General features: G+C 40.8%; 1 long non-coding RNA gene across 1 annotated transcript in view; it reads right to left on the minus strand.

Moving 5' to 3' along the window:
- The window catches only part of LOC306642745, a 39561-nt gene that overhangs the window by 15351 nt on the left and 2858 nt on the right, over positions 1-21352 (minus strand). Inside the window, exon 2 of the long non-coding RNA XR_013758660.1 lies at positions 20807-20939. This is a non-coding gene — a long non-coding RNA (uncharacterized lncRNA). The remainder of the gene's footprint in view (positions 1-20806; positions 20940-21352) is intronic.

Here is a 21352-nt window from a genome sequence, read left to right on the forward strand (position 1 = left end):
TCTGGCTTTTAGGAACTGAGTACCATGGAAGAATCTCCGAGATTGCCAGGAAGCCTGTGGCACACTGCGTGGGAGTGGTTCCCTGTCTGCTTCTGTGATAGTCCTCAAAGAATGTGGCTCATTTAACTCCACCTCATCCTGTTCATCACAGAAGCCCCTCCCCTTCTGGGCCCCTTTACCTGTGTGACTATAAAATAAAGGAGAGTTGGGCTACTCCATGTTGTTAGAGGCCAGAGCTGGTATGGCCAGACCTCTCATGCCCCACTCATTTACTGATTAGATTAGCTTATGAGTGACTGATTTATATCCAATATCATCCTCTGGCAGTTAATCCTTCTCTCATGCACAAGGTATGTGGCTGAGAGACCCCCACAGGTTGGTATGAGGAATTTGGCTTGTAATAAATGGGAGATGATGGGTTTCAAACCTTTAAGTGTTGAGGGGGTTAAAGAATATTGGGGGAGGGTTGCAGAATGGGTGGGGTCTCTCAGTTGGGTATGAACTGGGGAATTGTGTTTTGCTATTTGGGGCTGAGAAGTATCCCAGACTGTGGTGTTAATCCCAGCCAGTAAAGGACAATTGGGAGGCTTAGGGGTGCAGGGACCAGGTCCAGGCCAGTATGTATTTAAAAGATAGTAGTGGACTTTAAAGGGGGAATGATAATGGTGGCTTTTAATTTGTGAAGGAGATCTTGACCCAATAGGAGGATGGGGCAACTTGGCATAAGTATATAGGAATGGGATAATGAAAGGGATCCAAATGTACACAAAGGGGGGGTATTTGAAGTGGATATGTAGGGGTTCCTGAGACTCCCACAATTGGGGTATTTGATTTAAACCATATCCATGTCATTCATTCAAGAGCAAAAGGCTTGCCCCACTACTGACCACAAATGAGACTGCATGGCTGTGACCCAGGGATGGTGGACCTTCAATGTGCCATTTGAGGTGGCAGGGTCATTTGAGCCCATGCCCCATCATTCCAACTCCATGAGTGGGATTTGGGAATTGGGTGTCTGTACCGGGCAAAGGGGTATTTTCCCTGGGAACAATCTACCATCCAATGTTCCTATTGTGCACACTTGGGACAGGGTTTGGCGGGGTTCCTAGTATTAGGGCTGGCTTTTGCCCAGTGTCCCTGTGGCCCACATTGGAAGCAGGGTCCGGGAGATATATTGGTGTGGCCATGAGTCATGAAGATATTATGTCCTTGGACTCTGGATGGCAGAGGCCAGGAGCAGATATTTAGCTTTAAGATGCTGCTCTTTCTCCTTTTTGGTCTCATATTCCTGGTTGTTAAAAACTTTGAAAGCTGCATCTAAGAGTAACTGCTGAGTAGATGTAGGACTTCTCTGTCTGAGTTTCTTGTGGATGTCAGGTGCAGACCCACTGATGAAGTTTAAATGAAGAAAACAACTGCCACCAGGACTGCTGATGTCCAAATTTGTATTTGGTGATGGCCTCAGTAAGTCAGGCCAAAAACAGAGTGGGATTTTCATCAGGTCTCTGTGTAATTTCCTTTATTTTTTCCCAATTAACTCGAGTGTGAGAATTCGTTGTCATTCCTTCAAGGAGGCAAGTGATCATGTGCAGGAGACTGAGGACCCCAGGGTGTTGAGCCTGACAAGTCCAATTAGGTTCAACTGTAGGGACAGCAATTTCTGCTGCGGGATGGATATTAGGGTTCTGGCATATAGAAGGTCCACATGATCTCTTGCAGCCTGCCAAACTCGAGTGCATTCATTGTTGGTCACAGTGGATGTTCCTATATAGTACACGTGTGCCCAAGTAAGGTGGTAGGCCTGAGTCAAGGAGGTGAACTCCTTCCTATATTTAGCAGGGTTTTAAGAAAAAGGTTCCAATCTATCTTCTATTTGGGACTTCTCTCTCATGGAGAAGGGAACATGAACCCAGACCATACCTTCAGTTCCTGTCACCTCCCAGAGGGAACATGGGTTTTGGTGGGAGATTATTAGACCTTCGATGGGGAGTGTAGAGGAGGGGATTGCAGGGGAGACAAGCAACTAGTGTGTGGGGTCTGAGGAGGTGGATCTGATGGCAGGGCACCTGAACTTTGTTGGGAGGAGTCAGCTATGGGGCAGTGGGAGTTTTCTGAGGGGCACCAGATGGGGTAGCCTTGGAATTTTGGGGTGGGGGGCCTGATGTGGGGGCCATGGGAACCCGGGATCTGTAAGGAGGAGGTTCATCTATTTCTGGGGCTATAAATGAGGAAGAGAGTTGAGAGTCTGTAAGAATTAATTGCAAAATGGGACAAGGTTTTCATAATGGGGGGTTGAGGGAAGGACAAGAAAGGCTTTGAGGTATGGGACCTGACACCATTTGCCATTTTGCAATAAATGTTTTTTTTAATTTTTGGAAAATTTCTTTTTTTTTTTTTTTCTTTTTTCTTTTTTTGGAAAATTTCTTGATCAAAGGTTCCATATTGGGACCATTGGTGCTTTTTACATAATTTTTAGTGTGGCCAAATTCAAGAGCTGAGCTTAATGAGGCATTTAATTTTGAGGACAGTTTATGAGTAAAGGTCTCAAAATTGCCAATGGGACAGCCCAAGGGGAGTCTCATGGAATTGACTAAGTGATTCTCATGTTTTGGAGGGGGTGATCGCGGTGTTAGATTAAAACCAAAGCATTCCCTGGATTCTTTCCTACACTGAGCTAGACAGTGCCACCAGAAATGGGGGAACGCCTTCACCCCAATTTCAATGTTGGAGGGACTCCCAGGGTACCATGGTCCAAAAGGTGGGGTCTCAGGGCAGGGCATCTGTCTGCTGGAGACAACAATGATGGGGGGAACTTCAGGGTCCCATGGGCCAAAAGGCAGGGGTCTCAGGGCAGGGTGCCTATCTGCTAGAGACTTGATGGATGGATGACAGATGGAGTTTTAACTTTCTGGAGAATTTAAATATTGGTGTTGGATGCAGGAAAAAAAATGACAAAGGGGCCTCTAAACTGGAGGTCTGCAGGGTATCTGGAAAGGAAGGATCAGGGAGAGGGTGGCAAGGGTGTGGGAAGGGGGTCAGAAAGAGGGTGCCTCCAGCACCAACAAAGGACTCGATACAAATCCTTGCATTGTCCATGTGGCATAGGCTTCGAAAACCTAGCCCAGGATTGGGTCAGTTATGGGTCTTGTACCAGCAGCTGTTAAGCCAAAGTGGACTCAGAGGGTGTGGAGGGTCTCTTTCCATGGGGTAAGGTGTTGCCAGTTTGAGGATTCAGCCATATTGCAAGTGGTGGCTGGGGGGACTCCCGACAAGGACCATAGGGGTATCAGATTCTCAACAGTCACTCCTGGGTCTCATCAGATATTTAATTTAACTGCAGGGGAAGGGGAAAAGGAAAGGGAAAGAGTCAATTTTACCTTACACACATTTTCCGGTCAGGGAACCAAAATGTAAGCACAAAAGGACTGGAAGCACACCTCAATGGATTCAGAGAACCCTTTATTCCTCCACTGACTCGGGTGCCATTGAGGTCCACTTTCCAGATGGGAAAATGGCTGTCAGTTACAGAAGGGATTGTGGCTTCATAGGGTACAACCATGTCATCATTTGAAGCCGTGTATGTACAGGTTTGACTGTTAGGGGTTAGTTGAACAGATTCAAACTTTAATTTAGGACAGTAGTTGAAAAAAGGTTGAAACTTGTTGTCTGGGGAGTTAAGAGACCAGATCCTGGGGAGTGAGTACTCAAATCTTGTCCATTGGTATTTGCTGTGCTTCTGTTTAGGACTAATTTGCCATAGGGGAGGATCATAATTTAGGGTCCAGCATTCAGCATTTGCCCCTTTCCCCAGGGTCCATTGTTCCTTGGCTAGTTTCCCCTTCCTTCCCCTGAGCTGCACCTCTCCATTTTTCTTCAGGGGCTATTTTACAGGAATATTGTTTTCCATAACCCTTCAGAGGTTATTGTGTTTTAGAGTCATTTAATGTTCCTAACACAATGGTAATCTTGGCTTTGCTTTTCATATGGAAAAGTTTAAAATTGGAACTCTGTATTGAAAAAGATTTTATCACGTATTTCTGTAAGCATTGCCACCATGGTCAGTGAGTCATATTTTACAACTTGCAGACTTTCTATAACATAACCATGGAGTAGATGGTGATTGTTAGCATCTTTGTGTTATGTGATATTGTAACGGTGGTCTACTTCACCTTTTGAATATAGCTCTGAGGCTTATTTAAAAGGGATATGTTTTCCTTTTCCTCTTCGCCCTCTCCCTCTCCCTAAACTGGGGGTGGGGAACAAGATTACCCTGAGTTATCTGTGCTCCACAGGAAGGAGATACCTGCCAGAGGATCTAGGAAGTGACTATCTCCCAAATTAATAAGTGAATGTTAACACACCATCAGGGTGAGCTGGGACCCCCTCCAGAACACACCTGGCCTTTGGATAGCTCCTTTAAAATTCCTATTTTTCCTGATGGATAGAATCACAGGCTCTGGGATAGAAATCCCCTGTGCTTCTCCTTTGCTAGCAAAGCAATAAAAATTTTTTTCAAAACCATGTCCTCGGTATCGAATTGGCATCAGGGACAAGGACTGAGTTTTCAGTTATAAATTTGATATTCCAGGTGGGCCTTGGATGGAATCAGAGGAATTGTTCCTGTTAAGTAAAGGGAGGGACCAAGGGACTCCCAGCAGCCACCAAAGTCAGGGAATTCCTGCCTTCTTTCCCTGCACTGTAAGGATTGCTCCATCTTGGTCTACTTTGAGAAAAAGGAAACTGAATGCAATAAACTTAAGACACCTTGGCCATTCAGTAAGTTCCCCTGGTGTGCACACCAAGATTCTTGACTCTACACATCTGGGTCCCCTTTGTGGGAATATCTGGTCCCTATCCATGGGAACATCAGTGACACCACTTGGTGTAGAAGTCACAGTTGAAGGGGAGTTGGGAACTTGGGAGAATTTCTCCTTATCTAGTCTGTTTTAAAGATTTCCATCTGTTGGCCATGGTTTGAGGATTCTCTCTGTTTGTCTGTCTCTATGTTCTTTGTCCATTTCTGGCCCCTTAAGTCATGGGCAAAACTGTGTTGACCCTATAGATTGTATCTTGGGAAAGATCTTCACTGAATGGGCCACTTGCTGATGTAAACATGTCTAAGAAAAAATAATGTTTTACTGTAACAATTGGGTCTTTAAATGGTTTTCCTGAATTATTATAGAATCTCACAATTCCGAGTTTGTCTGTCAGAGATAAAATAAGTGAAAGATTCTGTATGTACAGGAATGTATGCAATTACGTAATGAATCTTAAAGGCAAAAATTAAGTTGGATTAAAAAGGTACTCCCTCTAATATGTGAGGATAGTAAGACAGCAAAGGAAAATTAAAGAAAAAAAAATTCTTTTTTTCTTTTCGACCCAGTGCTAACAGTCTGAGTACTACTTCTCAGCTTGGTCCCAGGCAGCTGCAAATCATCGTGCTGTGGGTCAGGAACACCAGTCCTAAGACAAATGAGAAAAAACAAAATCGCAAGAAAACTACCTGGTCTATATAGAGAAATGGGCAAAGAGGACCTGGTCTGTACCATGCTTTCCAGCCACTCTGTGCCCTCGGGAATAAAACCAGCATTTGAGAACAAAGCTCAGTCTGCCACTTCTGCAGATAAATGAAATCCGTTATTGGCATCAGATCTGCCATTTTTGGTGAGAAGCCATTTTACATAGGGGGCTCCTATGTTTTGATTCTGAGCCAATGCTGCTTAGCTTCCTGTAAAACATGACTACTACTAAGATGTCAACCGGAACCCAGCCCATGACGCAAGCACTAAGCATGCATAAAAGTTCCTATTGCAGGCTATAAAACTGCTCTGAAAGAACCAAAATGTTGCTGTCTCACCAGGGGGGACAGCATTGTCGGTTAGCCTGTATATGCTAATGACAATAAATCCCTTGTGTGAAATTCCAGTGTGTGGCATGGTGCTTGGACTCTATTAGGATTTTGCATGTGTCCTTTCGTATGTGAGCTGTAGGTCTTACTCATTTTCTTTCTGTGTTCTTGTCTCATGGGTTCAAAGAACGAAGTCCACAGATGTTGGTATAGGACAAAAGGAAAAGAAATATAATTAGCTTTGACTGAGAGGGAGAAGGTGGAACACCCTGTGATGTGAGGGGGAAACTAGCAAACAACTTTTCCACTTGAGTATACCAGTTCAGGGACTTAGGCTTCTGGATAAATGTATTGCTCAGAATCCACACTGACAGACATTAAAAGCGTTAAGGCCAGTTGTTGGAATCTATGTTGTACAGATATTGGGAATGTACCAAGGCTCTTGGCTTGTCCCATGACTTTCTATTTCGCTGTGCACTTTTAGTCCTTAAGTCTGAAATTCTTGTAACCTGCATTTGAGTTCAACCCCATTTCCATTTTCCCTGCCACTCTGGGACAAAGGAGTGGATTGGAATGCTTAACCTCATAGGGTTGCCTTTATGTTTGGGAAAAAAAAAAAAAAAAAAAAAAAAAAACACCTATCTGGAGCCCAATGCATTCATGTCTGCTGTAATTAACTAGCCTATCTTAGTGGGGATGGAATACAAATGCTGCCAATCACAAAGAATGAAACAATGGGTTCCAATATTATTAATTTATAACCTGGGGACAAAGTAGTCTCCCCTTATTATGATCTGCCCTATCTGACCAGGGGACACTTCTGGGTGCAGCCCTGCCTGTTGCCCACAGAGCTAAAGTACAAAAGCCTCCCTGAGTCCCCATGAATTCAAGCACCTGTGTCTTGGACCTGCTGATTTCTGGAGTGAGGTCACTAACAATCTCTGTATAGGTCAATGTGATGTCACTTCACTAGACAGAGTGCATTAGATACGTAGGTGTATAAAGACAGAGTCTCTGGGTATAATTGACATTGGGGAACTCAAAGTTGATGGCATTATGATGATGATAAGGGAGACTGGTCAAACAATAACCCGTGTTCCAACACCTTGAGTGCGAACTGGAAGAAAAAAAGATTTAAGGCACAGTTTTTTAAATATGCCAGATTCTCTGATCCCTCTCCTGGGATAAAATTTGTTGTGTAAACTAAATACACAGATAACATACTCACCCCAAAATTAACTACTTCATTTGCAAGTGCTTTCCAGGAAAAGAAAATAGAACTTGCTCTGCTGGAGGTCTACTAGAAGTGAGTAAGGCCTTTAAAGCCAAAGGGACCTTGAGAAAGGTGATCACTGTTATCTTAACCAAGATTTGTTTTAGGAGGAAACAGCTTGCCCCACGGGGGAAAAAACATAATCCCTTGAGGCAGACGCATTCATTCTCTTCTGTACAGATGTTTAAATTGTAGAATGACTCAGCTTTGCCAGATACCCTACTCTGCCTCTTCTGCCTATTAAAAAAAATTCACACTCATGAGTACCAATTTGTGCAGGATTTGAGAGCTATAAAAATACTAAAGTGTGATGTGCATTGCTTTTAGGATTTTTCTTTGTAAGAGAAACAGATGACTTAAGATCTTGACCAAGCTTGATTTTCATGAATAACCTAAATATACATGACTAGAAGTATAGATAGAACTGAAACTAAATGTTTGTCAGAGTCTTATCTAAGTGTTCTGTAAAAGTTTCTAAACTGAAAGTTCATTTCCATTTAAGCAGTAAGTGCTATCTTCTATATACTGCATCTGGCATAAAAGGGCAACACTGTCATTTAAAAACCTGCCTTGTATCTGTCTGCTTTGACATAGTCTAATTCTGATTATTAACACTATTTCCTAAGTATATAAGAAGTTTAAGGCTCTCCTTGATTTTTGCTAGTACTGCTAAATTCTGCAAGTCTGTAAATATCTGTGTATTCGGGATTTTACTGTGGAAATTAAACCTAGTTCATAAAAGGACACCTGTGTAATGGCAATACTATTAGTTTTTCATATAGTAAGTATACTCATGTTCTTCTAGTATACGAATTTTAAGATATAAAGCTTGGAAGAGCACGTGGCAGAGACCTAGCAGCACTCAAATGGAGAGGTGCAACTCAAGGCAAAGGTTTATAACACGCCATTTCTGGACATCACTGGAAGATAATCATATGGCGGTTATCAGATGCCATACTATGTGATCAGGGGCAAAACCCTAAGAGCTGCTGTACCACTTTCAGCTCACTCAGCTTTTAACATAACAGTCACATACTAACCCTCTGTGCCTCTCAAGCCTACCTCAGGAACCTGTATCTGTCTTGCTGAAGTTCAGCCCTCACCCTGCATGGCAACTTTTCACTACAGACAAGAGACTTCTGGCCTCTGGACCACAGATGCTGTCATCCATGCAGGTGGGCAACTCCTCCTTAGTCTGTGGAGGCGCAGAGGTGATGGAAGCAGTGCTGGAGTCGACTCCACACTGAGACTGGCAGCCTTCCCCTTTTCCTCTCAGAAGCCATCAAGTGAGCACGTAGGGAATAAGGCAACACAGCAGCAACTTCCAGTTCTGGTCTGTTTTGAGTCAGCAAGGTGAGTCAGACTGGTAAGGGCAATGCTGGGAAGCATCAAGCCAGTTCCCCTTGGACAATGCAGTGAACAAGAACAGGCTTTGTTTGAGGAGTCTCTGGTCCAATCCCACATAGTGCTAGAAAGCAGGAGGAGGGATGCTTTCATGATTCCCAGATACCTAGGATTTGTTATATTGGCTAACAGAGGCTACTAGACCAATTTGGAATTCATGGCATGAACATCATGGGACTTGAAAAACTATTTATGCATCTAAAAATGAAAAGACTAAGATTGCCAACGTCAACTATCTCTTTCTTTCCATTAATTTGTGCCATATTTCAAGCCTACTTATGTGCTTGATAGGCTTTTAAAGGATCCAGAGGTACGCATGTATCCTCTCTGTGTTCTGACCTTCAGTGAGGAGGGCCCTTGAACTGGGTCATCATCAAGACAGTGCACCAGGATCTGGGGTATGATTTTATTCTTTCTCTAAATGCCTGTGGTGAGAAACGTGGAACACTGGTCACAGGGCAAGTCGTGGACATTTCTGGTGGTTTCTTTCCAGTTCATTAGTTAGATATTGCATCTATCTTTTTCTATGGCTATTCCACTTCAACCAAAAGACCATAATGGGTCAGAGTGGAGGCTCTGGAGACAGGGGACACAGATTTAATTCTTGGTTCTGTCACTTACTGACCATGTGACTTTAAATTATTGCCTCTCGTTCTTGGATTTCTTGGAGTTAAAACAGAGTAACTGGACATATGTCACAGAATTGTTACAAGGCCTGAGTTTGAAAATACTCATTAAAGTATTTAACAGTTCTGCCCTGTACGGGCCAGATATTTAACACTTAATACACATTGGCTGCTTCCATGGTTGTCATCATCAAATAAGTAAAAAGAAATACAATTGGAAAGAATACTTTTAAAAAGTCTATTCATGTTCATTCATAGATGTCTAATAAGTAACTAAAATTACCCAAGGTAAATCTTGCTTCAATCTTTTTGGTGATCGTGGGATCAATAAACTTGTTTGAAAACATGAATGGGCTCTATAAAGATTTGTTCTGGAGTCATTCATAACATATACAATCACATGAGTGTTCCACAATAGAGGAGGCAGAAGAAATGTTATCACAAGGCTCAATCTTCTTCACCAAAGACTTAAGTCCAGGGAAGAGAAATTTCATGAAGTAGACAGTGGAAGCAAGATCAGAATTCTGGGCTGAGAATATATGCAGTGGTGGAGGACTGGACTAACAAACACAGTATGTGCAAGTCCCTGCAGTCAGTCCCCAGCAACACACACACACACACACACACACAAATAAGGTCTTATGACTTGCCTCAGTAATGAGATGAAGCAAATAAGTCAAAGACAGTCAAGCCTCTTTGTGTAGCTGGGGTGAGGGACCTCTCAATGGGCAGAACAACATGAGCACCCACTAGTTCACTCTTTAATACAAGACATCAAATGTTTATCAAATGCCCAGTCTGGGTTAGGAATGGAAGAACCAAAGATGGTTAAGCCATAGGTTGTACTCAAAGAGTTTCTAGTCAACTGAGAGTCACCAAGTCTAGTCTGCAGAGAAAGGCACCAGAAACAGGGCAAATAGAGAATAATTTGTGTTTCACAACAAGTACTTCACTCAAATGAGAGGAACAGGAGCCCTAAGTTTTAGGCAGCATGTACTGAATTTATTTTCTTTCTTTTAATCAAACCCATAAAACTGAAACTTTACAATGCCAGAGTCTGCATGTGGGAGCTCTGGGGATTTGACTTGAAGCACAGTGAGACTTTAGAATGCTGGACACGTTCGTATTCAGTTTGCGGATTACCTGTGCCAATGTCACTATTACTAGGTAAAGAAGACAAAAAATTGACAGCCCTGAAAGCCATCAGTTTAACAGTACCTGTATTTCACTCCCTAGCATTGTAAAATAATGCAGGAGAGCATACTGTTTTCTTCACTTGAGATTGCGATAATCAGGGCATCATCACCATGATCTGAGCACATGTTCTGGCTGGTTCCAGGTCGATGGCCATCCTGCCTACCTCCAGGGTATGATGCTAACAATGCAGGAGGTGCTTTTCTAAGGCAGTTTTGTTTTCTCACTGTCACCACTGTCAGCAGCAATGCTACAAGACTCCAGGTTGCATGATTCACATGATTCAAATGTAGCACAGTGCACTCCTTGGCCTCAGGTATTGCATAAATATTCTCTTGCTGTCAGCTGAACAACATAACTCTCCCAGCCATGCCAGACCTATCAGTCCAATGAAAAAAGGCTTGATGACAAGCCCGGTGTTCAATGACCATGGAGTGGCCCAGTGCTCTGAGGCTGACCACTGATTATGACAGACAGGGCAGTGCCCAGAGTTCACAACCTGTCCAGGTACCTTCTGCCCCCAAATAGCTAGATACTTTTTATTTGATAAAGTAAACATAGTGCTGGGAACTGTGTTGTATGCTTTTAATCCCTATTGCTCATATAAATAAGTCACTGAACTCTAAGCACCAGTAAGCAATTAGGACATCTAGAAACTAAGCCTGTCCCATCAGGCTCCCAAGCAGGTGTGTGTTGGCCTGGCCTCAGGAGTGGGCTGGGGCAGCACTCAGGCAGCTGGAAGGTGCTGCAGCTCTCTGAGGGAGGGTGGCAGGGCTGTGGTACTACGTGTGTTAGATGTACCATGCTGGACCCTGCTGTGCTTCAGCCAAAAGCAGCAGAAGACCAAGTAGGGTCACAATGCTGTGGATGGGACAGACACTGGACAACTCAGAAATTTCACAGCCCTGGAGATTGTTTTAATTATCTTCTTTAAAAATGGATCATAAAGGGTGGGGTTGGGCAGAGTCTTCCCTTGGTAATTATGGGGGTTGGTCCCAGAAGCCTCTGTGTATGTTCAAGTCCTTTATGTAACACTGCATAGTACTAGCATATAATATACATCTTCCTGTAGATTTTAAATGATCTCAGATGACTTAGATCACCGAATATAATGCAAAGGCAGTGTGTCTAGTTGTTACCAGTTTGTTCAGGGAAGAATGACAAGAAATGTGTCTGTACATATTAAGGAGAGATGCAATCTTTTTCCTAATGTTTTTTGGTGTTTGGTTGGTGGAATTCATAAAATTGGAAGAAATGTGGAAATGAAGAGGTGACTGCATAGGGAAAGAGACTATTGCCTTAGTCTCAGGTGATAGCAGCTTCATAAATCTTACTCCTTTGCAAAGGCAGCAGAAAAGAGCACATGAAGAAATTCATACCCAGGTGTTAGCAGCAGTCTGCTATTGCATGAGTCCCAGGTTTCCTGCTTTCTCACATGGACTGGATGAGGCAGCAGGTGGCCCTGGGCATTCAGGTCTCTAAATAATCTCTCAGGAAGGAGAGTCTGGATGGGAGCTTTCCTTTCTGGAACCATACACAGAAACCAGCACCATGAGTGACAACCCACCACTCTATCCTTCACCAGGGGGTTCTTTTCAAAGATCATAAAGATGATTCAAGGAAACAGGCTTTAAGAAATTTAACCTTCTGAGAAAAGTGGCCTAACACAACTATTTGAAGATGAAGAATCCAAAGGATTCCAGCTTGGAACAGAGGGAGATTCAGGAATCAACAGCAAATCAAAGTGCAGAACGTGGGATTGAACTCTGATGGTCAATGGAAGTGTGCTCATTCACGACCACCTGGCCACAGCACCCACAAGATAACTGGAGCACAGACATCCTTGTGTTTCCAAGTAGGAACCATCCATTCAAACGTTGCAGGCCTGTTGAGCTACCTGAGGGCATTATAGAGCACTGGTAAGTGTGTGAAAAGGAGGAAATGTGGATGAGGAAAGGGCCTACCTCCATCCCCTAGTTTAAGTCACCAGCTATGACCAGAAACATAGGTAAAAAGAGATTTTTAAAATGTAGTCACTTATATTTTCTGGCTCAACTTATCTTAAAATAGAATGAGAATCACAAACTGGTGACTGAATACTTATTTGGTCAATACCACATTAAAAATTGGTTAATTTCTGGTTAATTTCTAAGATAGCTCAGTTGGTAGAGTGCTTGCCTTGTAAGCACAAGGCCCTCGGTTCGATCCTCAGCACCCAAAAAAAAAAAAAAAAAAAATTGGTTATTTTGCAACAAATAAAATTTGAAGATTTAATCAAAGGAATCAAGATTCCTTTCTTCTTGGTGGGAAGATGGGTGACATTGCTGTATGTGACTGAAATTGGAATGAGAATGACTTCTAGACACACGCTCTGTGCCAGGAGCTCACCTGTACTCCCCTGGGTCATCCTTAGGGGCCCCGTATGGGCAGTTATTTCTAATACATTCAGGACCAGAACCTTCCCTTAACAAATCATAAAAGAAAAATCTTGACAGTTGTGACTCTAACACTATGGCATGTGACAGCATTTCAAATACTGCAGTCTTAAAGCTATGGTAAACCATGACAAAGTGATGATGGTGCTGTGCTTTTAGTCAATGAACACAGAAAGATCCTGAGTTTTACAGAGCAAGGGGCCCTGTGAGTTTTATACCCAGGAGTCACTGCAGCAGGGTGGTAAGGATTCAGATACTTTTGCATTTAATCCAGCTTCAGCCATGTACTACTTATGTGCCCTGGGACCAGTTTCTGAGCTTCTAAATCCTTAAGGTATTATGTATCAATGATGTACATACATCAACTACTTTAATCCTCACTGCTCCCCCATGAAATACACTTCATCCACTTCATCCCATTTCACAGATGCAAATTAGTACATCAGGTTAAAACCTCATTTATATTCATACTTCTTCCAAGTAGAAACCTGGAAGGTGATATTCTAAAGGCATGTCCCCTAGCATTCTCTGACAATTTCCTCCAACAAAGGGATGCTTGGTACGTATATTTCCCACCCTTTTAAAATAAAATAATTCTTATAAAGAATTCCAAAAGGATCCCCCAATGAAGCATAGTTAAATAAATCATTAAGCTCGGTTCAGAAATGGGGATTAATGCAGGAGCTACAGTAATCACATAAAGTCCAGGTTAGGAGAGGCTTTTATACAGGTCTATTTGTTCAACCTATCCTTAACTACCAGCCTATTCAGTTATTATGTAGAAACCTGAAGGACAGAAGTTAATTGATAGGTGGAAATGACATGCCCATTGTACATCTGTGTGCACATAGGTCCCATTTCAAGCATGCCAGAGCACCCGCCAGGGCAGAAAGGTGTCAGGATCTGGTTCTTAGATATGACGCCATGTTAAATTCACATATTTAAAATAATATTCAGGAAGAAATGTCTGCATGACTTCCTCCTCGTAGTTTCAAGAACTGTGATTTTGGAACAGGGCTTTGAATTAAGCATTCAGAACTTAAAAGATGTTTTTTGCAAAGAAGTCACTCTTAGCCATAGTGGGGGAAATTCTGTCTCCTTTGTAAAAACGCAAAGGAAGGGAACTAGAGTTAAGGTCGACTTGCCTCCAGCCACATACCACAGGCATCTCTTATCTTTTTGTTTCATGATAACTTCAGCAATATATCCCATCTTTAGTGCAATTTTTTTCATGGTAATACTAGTATTGTTTAAATATAACAGAATGGGCACTAAATATTTAATAATTTATGCTTTATTTGTAAAATGTATGTTGGTTAATGAGTTAAGGAGACAGGGGCACAGTGTTTCAGGATTAAAACATATAGTGTATTCACCTGTAACCAGGGTTGATGTAATAGAAGCTACCATTTGCCTTGTTGCCCAATAAGTCATATCTCTTAAATTATTTCCCAATAATCACACTTCTGTCATTTCAATGTATCAAAATGGCTAAGACAGGAATATTATTGTAATTAATACAAATGTTCTCAAACTTATGAAGGATTTATCGTAATTTTAGAAACAATAGTAAATACAATTAATCATGGTAATACTGACGGTGCTTATTTACTAATGTCTGTGGAACATATAATTGAGATGAATTGTTCTTGTGAAAAGTGTTGAAAATGCAGGTATTTTCATTTATATAAGTATATTTAATGATCCATGGGTAAAATATGGTGAGAAATGTCTTCTACTCGAGTTAATATACACTAATTTTGAGAGTACATTGCCATGGGGCTCTTTATGAAATCTTAATATTACAGATCTTTATCTCCCATACTTCCTTAATAGTCACTGCATCAAAATATTGCACCCTCAAAAGAACACATATTTTAGGATAGGAAAAATAAGAAATTGCTTTGCCCATAGAATAAAATAAAACAAATGTACAGGCCTCATAAAACGTTTTAAAGAAAAGAGGTTTTCATATTTTATTAGTCCAGGCAAGGGTCAAATGTTTTAATACTCAGAGACAAAAAACTATTAATCATTGATTTGTGAGACTTTGTGGGACATTAAAACTGAAGGTCATGTCAGTTTTTAGTCATTATTGCCTATATGCATAAGAATTCCAGGAATTAGTATGCGCTGAACAGATTTCACTTTTCTACCTTCTCCAACTATTTTTGAAGAAGGCACCCCCCACTTCTCTCTCTCTCTCTCTCTCTCTCTCTCTGGTCTTGAGTGTCTTTATGGTCAATGCATATATTTGAGTTGACTGACACAGAATGCTGTGGGTAGAGGAAAAGACGGCCCACACAGGAATGAGCTCAGTTTGGTGGAAATAGGTTCTACCAGAAGAAATGATTAATTATGTCTAGAAATCCAACCTGAGGCTGTGCTTGCCTTTCCCCCTCATTCCACTTTTTCACTTCCCCACTGCTTCTCATTTTCAATTGAGGGCCTCCTGTGGGACAGGGGGAGACGTGGCTGAAAGATCAACTACTCACCAACGAACATCTCTGGGCCTGATGTGACTGAACAAAGAGCATTTGGCAGACCTACTGGGTAGGCTTAAATAATGAAACATGCTTGCTACACATCCAGCAACTTATCTGTGAACAATGTCATGTTTAACTATTCTGTTTAAAAGCACTACTTTTAAAATATAGATGTGAATTTGGGTGAGAAATCCTGAACTATTAGAAGTTTTAAGAATTTCTGTTAAATATGACAATTTGTACCACATGATTATTCAGGCTTAAATTTCACAGGAGTTATTTATTCTAAGAATGAGATATTAGCTAATTTGCCTTATGGAAAATATAGTCTATATTTTAAAAAAAGCAAATACAGAAGTGGTGCACGCTGTGAAGACGGCCCTTTAAAGAATACTGAGTAGTGAATAATTAAAATCTGACAGGACTTACGGGTACTAAGCCTAAAGTTGTATCAAGGCCATATGTTACTGTAGGCAATCCCTTCACAATGTCTAATTTATAACATGACCTCTGTGACTACCTGAGAGACCAAGGTAGAAAGATGAATTAATCCATCAGAAATAGACCCTCAGAGGATTAGTTAACATTTAGCTAAAGTCACAAGGGCAACTGGATTACTAGCTTCAAGCAATTCCTCTCAGAGAGCTTGCTACATGACACAAAGATCCAGTACGTTCCCAGAATTCACAATAAATCACTCAAAAATCTTCAGTTGAATATCCAGCCATGGGAGACCTTATTGTTTCTTAGGTTTAGGTTTTGAGATATACTACTATTACAAAAATAAAGAGATAATTGGTACCAAAAATCAGGTATCTACATAAACATCAAGATGACTAACATCTAGGAAAAAAATCATAAGAGGTGAGAGATAAGGAAGAGAAGAGAAAAAATTAAATATAAGAAATTTGGGGGAAGAAAAGAGAAGAAGGAGCTTATGAAAAGTTCAAGAGAGGTACAGGTGAAAAGGAAAAAAGCATTCAAAGGGATTGCAGCAATTAAATGAAGAGTGGAAAATGAGAAAAAAAGGATAAAGCTCACGACAAGGTACAAAGAACACGAAATCACAAAGACCCTACACCAGTGGTGTATACAGCTATGAAAGGGCCACATTTCATTCTGGATCTGAACGTGAAGAAAAGACACATGGAGGAAGAAGAAAACCAGTGCATATTTGGATATCAATTCACCCCTTGTAAATTGCTATCACCCAGGTTTATCTTCATTCTGTTTTTTATTTTTATTTTTATTTATTGTAAACAAATGGGACACATGTTGTTTCTCTGTTTGTACGTGGCGTAAAGGCATACCATTTGTGTAATCATAAATTTACATAGGGTAATGTTGTTTGATTCATTCTGTTTTTTTTCCCTTCCCCCCACCTCTCCCACCCCTCTTTTCCCTCTATACAGTCCTTCCTTCCTTCATTCTTGCCCCCTCCCTAAACCTAACTCTAACCCTAACCCTAACACTAACCCCTCCCTCCCCCCATAATGTGTCGTCATCATCCACTTATTAGCGATATCATTCCTCCTTTGGTATTTTGAGATTGGCTTATCTCACTTAGCATGATATTCTCCAGTTTCATTCATTTGCCTGCAATTGCCATAATTTTATCATTCTTTATGGCTGAATAATATTCCATTGTATATATATATATACACACCACAGTTTCTTTATCCACTCATCAATTGAAGGACATCTAGGTTGGTTCCTCAATCTGGCTATGGTGAATTGAGCAGCTATGAACATTGATGTGGCTGTATCTCTGTAGTATGCTGATTTTAAGTCCTTTGGGTATAGGCCAAGGAGTGGGATAGCTGGGTCAATTGGTGGGTCCATTCCAAGTTTTCTAAGGAATCTCCACACTGCTTTCCAGAGTGGCTGCACTAATTTGCAGCCCCACCAGCAATGTATGAGTGTACCTTTCTCCCCACATCCTCGCCAACACCTGTTCTTGCTTGTATTCTTGATAATCGCCACTCTAATTGGAGTGAGATGGAATCTTAGGGTGGTTTTGATTTGCATTTCTCTTATTACTGGAGATGTTGAACATTTTTCCATGTGTTTGTTGATTGCTTGCAGATCTTCTTCTGTGAGAAATCTGTTCATTTCCTTAGCCCATTTGTCGATTGGATTATTTGTATTCTTGGTGTAGAGTTTTTTGAGTTCTTTATAGATACTGGAGATTAGTGCTCTATCTGAAGTATGATTGGCAAAGATTTTCTCCCACTCTGTAGGCTCTTTCTTCCCATTGCTGACAGTTTCCTTTGCTGAGAGAAAGCTTTTTAGTTTGAATCTATCCCAGTTATTGATTCTTGCTTTTATTTCTTGTGCTATGGGAGTCCGGTTGAGGAAGCCTGGTCCTAAGCCGACATGTTGAAGATCTGGACCTACTTTTTCTTCTATAATCTGCAGGGTCTCTGGTCTGATTCCGAGGTCCTTAATCCATTTTGAGTTTAGTTACATGCATGGTAACAGATATGGGTTTAGTTTCATTCTGTTGGATTTCCAATTCTCCCAGCACCATTTGTTGAAGAGGCTATCTTTTCTCTATTGCATATTTTTGGCACCTTTGTCTAGTATGAGAAAATTGTATTCATTTGGGTTTGTGTCCGTGTCCTCTATTTTGTACCATTGATCTACGTTTCTATTTTGGTACCAATACCATGCCATTCTTGTTACGATTGCTTTGTAGTAGAGTTGAAGATCTGGTATTGTGATACCCCCTGCTTCACTCTTCCTGCTAAGGATTGCTTTAGCTATTCTGGGTTTCTTATTCTTCCAGATGAATTTCATAATTGCTTGCTCTATTTCTGTAAGGTACGTCATTGGGATTTTAATTGAAATTGCGTTGAATCTGAATAGCACTTTAGGTAGTATGGCCATTTTGACAATATTCTTTCTTCCTATCCAAGAACATGGGAGATCTTTCCATCTTCTAAGGTTTTCTTTAATTTCTTTCTTTAGCGTTCTGTAGTTCTCATTGTGGAGGTCTTTCACTTCTTTTGTCAGATTGATTCCCAAGTATTTTATTTTTTTAGAGGCTATTGTGAACGGGGTAGTTTTCCTCATTATTCTTTCCAAAGATTCATCACTTATGTATAAAAAATGCATTAGATTTATGTGCATTGATCTTATATCCCGCTACTTTAGTGAATTCACTTATGAGTTCTAAAAGTTTTCTGGTGGAATTTCCTGGTTCCTCTAAATTGATAAACCTTTAACCACACTATCCAAGAGAAGACGAGAGAAAACCCAAATCACTAAAATTCAGAATGAACAAGGAAACATCACAACAGACACGATTGAAATACAAAACATAATTAGAAGCTATTTGGAAAATCTATACTCCAACAAAATAGAAAATTTCGAAAACATCAACAGATTTCTAGAGACATATGAATTCCCTAAACTGAACGAGGAGGACATACACAATTTAAATAGACCAATTTCAAGTAATGAAATAGAAGAAGTCATCAAAAGCCTACCAACAAAGAAAAGTCCGGGACCAGATGGGTTCTCAGCCGAGTTCTACAAAACCTTTAAAGAAGAGCTCATTCCAATACTTCTCAAAGTATTCCATAAAATAGAAGAGGAGGGAACCCTCCCAAACTCATTCTATGAAGCCAATATCACACTGATACCTAAACCAGACAGAGACACATTGAGGAAAGAAAACTGCAGACCAATATGCTTAATGAACATCGACGCGAAAATTCTCAATAAAATGTTAGCAAATCGCATACAAAAACATATTAAAAAGACAGTGCACCAGGATCAAGTGTGTTTCATCCCAGGGATGCAAGGTTGGTTCAACATCAGGAAATCAATAAATGTAATTCACCATATCAATAGACTTAAAGTCAAGAATCACATGATAATTTCAATGGATGCAGAAAAAGCAGTTGATAGAATACAGCACCCCTTCACGCTCAAAACACTAGAAAAAATAGGGATAGTGGGAACATTCCTTAACATTGTAAAGGCCATCTATGCTAAGCCCATGGCTAATATCATTCTAAATGGTGAAAAACTGAAAGCATTCCCCCTAAAAACTGGAACAAGGCAGGGATGCCCTCTTTCACCACTTCTATTCAATATTGTCCTTGAAACTCTAGGCAGAGCAATTAGACAGACCAAAGAAATTAAAGGGATACGAATAGGAAAAGAAGAACTCAAACTATCCCTGTTTGCTGATGATATGATTATATACTTAGAGGAACCAGGAAATTCCTTATCTTCATTCTTGATGCTGCTGCTCCTCACTCTATAACTCCCTCATGTGAACCCACGGCTTCAGCTGCAGAAGTGTTGAAGGCGTGTGGACTATGGATAAGATTCCTCCACAGGAACATGCCCACCTACCAGGGCACACCTCCCTTAATGGAACCCTGAACTTGGCATGTGCACAGCTGAACTCACCGTCCTTGCTCCTCACATGGGCTCCAGTTCCTCCTCCACTCCACATTTTGGTGGATGGTGCTGTCTCCACTAACTTGCCCATGCCAGGAGCCACACTCTCTCTCTACTGTTTGTGCTCTCTCCAAATGGCTAATAAAATTTTCCTCTCAACTGTTTCTCAGGTTGCCTCTTCACTCAACTGGTCTTCCTGACTTGAGAACTTCCCCTCCTCACTTAGTTCAACTTCCTACCATAAAATCTGGATCATGTTTCTATCTGCTTAAAGGACACGAGAAGATTTTAGGACCCAGTCCAGCCTCCCATCATGACAAGGTATGACTTTCAAGACCTTCCTGGGAAACCTCTTCTCCTTCACCACCTACTATCCATGACCTCACTCCCACTCCACGACAGGATCTGTAGTCAAACCACAGAGAAAAGTTCAAGACCCATGTATTGCCTCTGTTTTGGAGATTATCCTATCATTTTTGTACCTTCTATATTTTTAAGTTGGTCATTTCTATACAGATTAAAGATTTTATTGCTAAGTATGGTTTTACTTGTTTTACAGAGCAAAATGTTTCAATATGGAAGGTAAGAATTGCTTTCTACAACCATATCGATTGATCTCTTTCTCCAGATGACCCTTTGGCTAGTCAGAGCCAGATCATAACATTTAACTAGCACACTAACTTGTCCTTAATAAGTGTTGATATTCTGCTATTTTTCCTTGGAGCAACACTCTGGGCTCATCTTCCTTATAAAATAATGAGAACAAGTCCTTTCTCATACCCTTGAAAACCTCAAATATACTAGCATGTTAGTAACAATTACTACTAATTCCCTAGCAGGGAAATAACTTTTCAGATTTTCAAGGCTTTATACATGATAAGGCACATAATTCTTATACTATTATGGCATGATATGTTTTGTATATTCAATCAAAACCACAGCCATTTGCTCTAAATTTCTTTCCCATAGCTGTGAACATTACATGATGAAAAAGTAGGCAATCACAGAGTCACAGATGTGTCCCGGTCATCAATGCCAACTTCGTAACGGAATACTTTCACACATGAAGCGACCTGACAAACAATGAGAGAGAATTACATTTTTGGCAACAGCTGGGGACTCACCTTTCCTTCAGTACCAACAAAATTCCAAGAGATATAACAATGAACAGCAAGGTGCCAGCTATGACTCCAGCAATGTTAACTGTGTGGTCTGTTTGTTTCTCAGTTTCTGGAACTGATTTTAGAGTGGCAGCTCCTAAAGGGGGAAGGAAATGAAACAGGAGAGAGAGTGGATAAGGTAATGAAGATGTTACATTTAAGGTTTGTTCTCTGCATTTAACAGAGTAGTAAGACTTACCCGACCCAGCAGCTGGATGAGCTTTGTTTTTTTTTTGAAAGGTGTCATGTGCACTGAAAGGATTGTAATTGTTCACATTGTTCCTCAATATTTTACTAAATCACAGCATACGCATGTCTCACCCTTTTATCAGAGACTCATCTCAAATACACTTTTAAAATATTTTAAAATATTATTTGTCTTTGCTGCTAGTCTATCATTCAAATGCTTGCTAACAACACAATAGCCTTTCCTAAACCTTTATCTAACTTTAATTTACTGGAATATTTTCCTTAATTATTTTTCATAAATGAAGCAACAATTCCATAACA

This window comes from Sciurus vulgaris (genome assembly GCF_902686455.1).
Source record: "Sciurus vulgaris genome assembly, chromosome: 13".
Taxonomy (NCBI): Eukaryota; Metazoa; Chordata; class Mammalia; order Rodentia; family Sciuridae; genus Sciurus; species Sciurus vulgaris.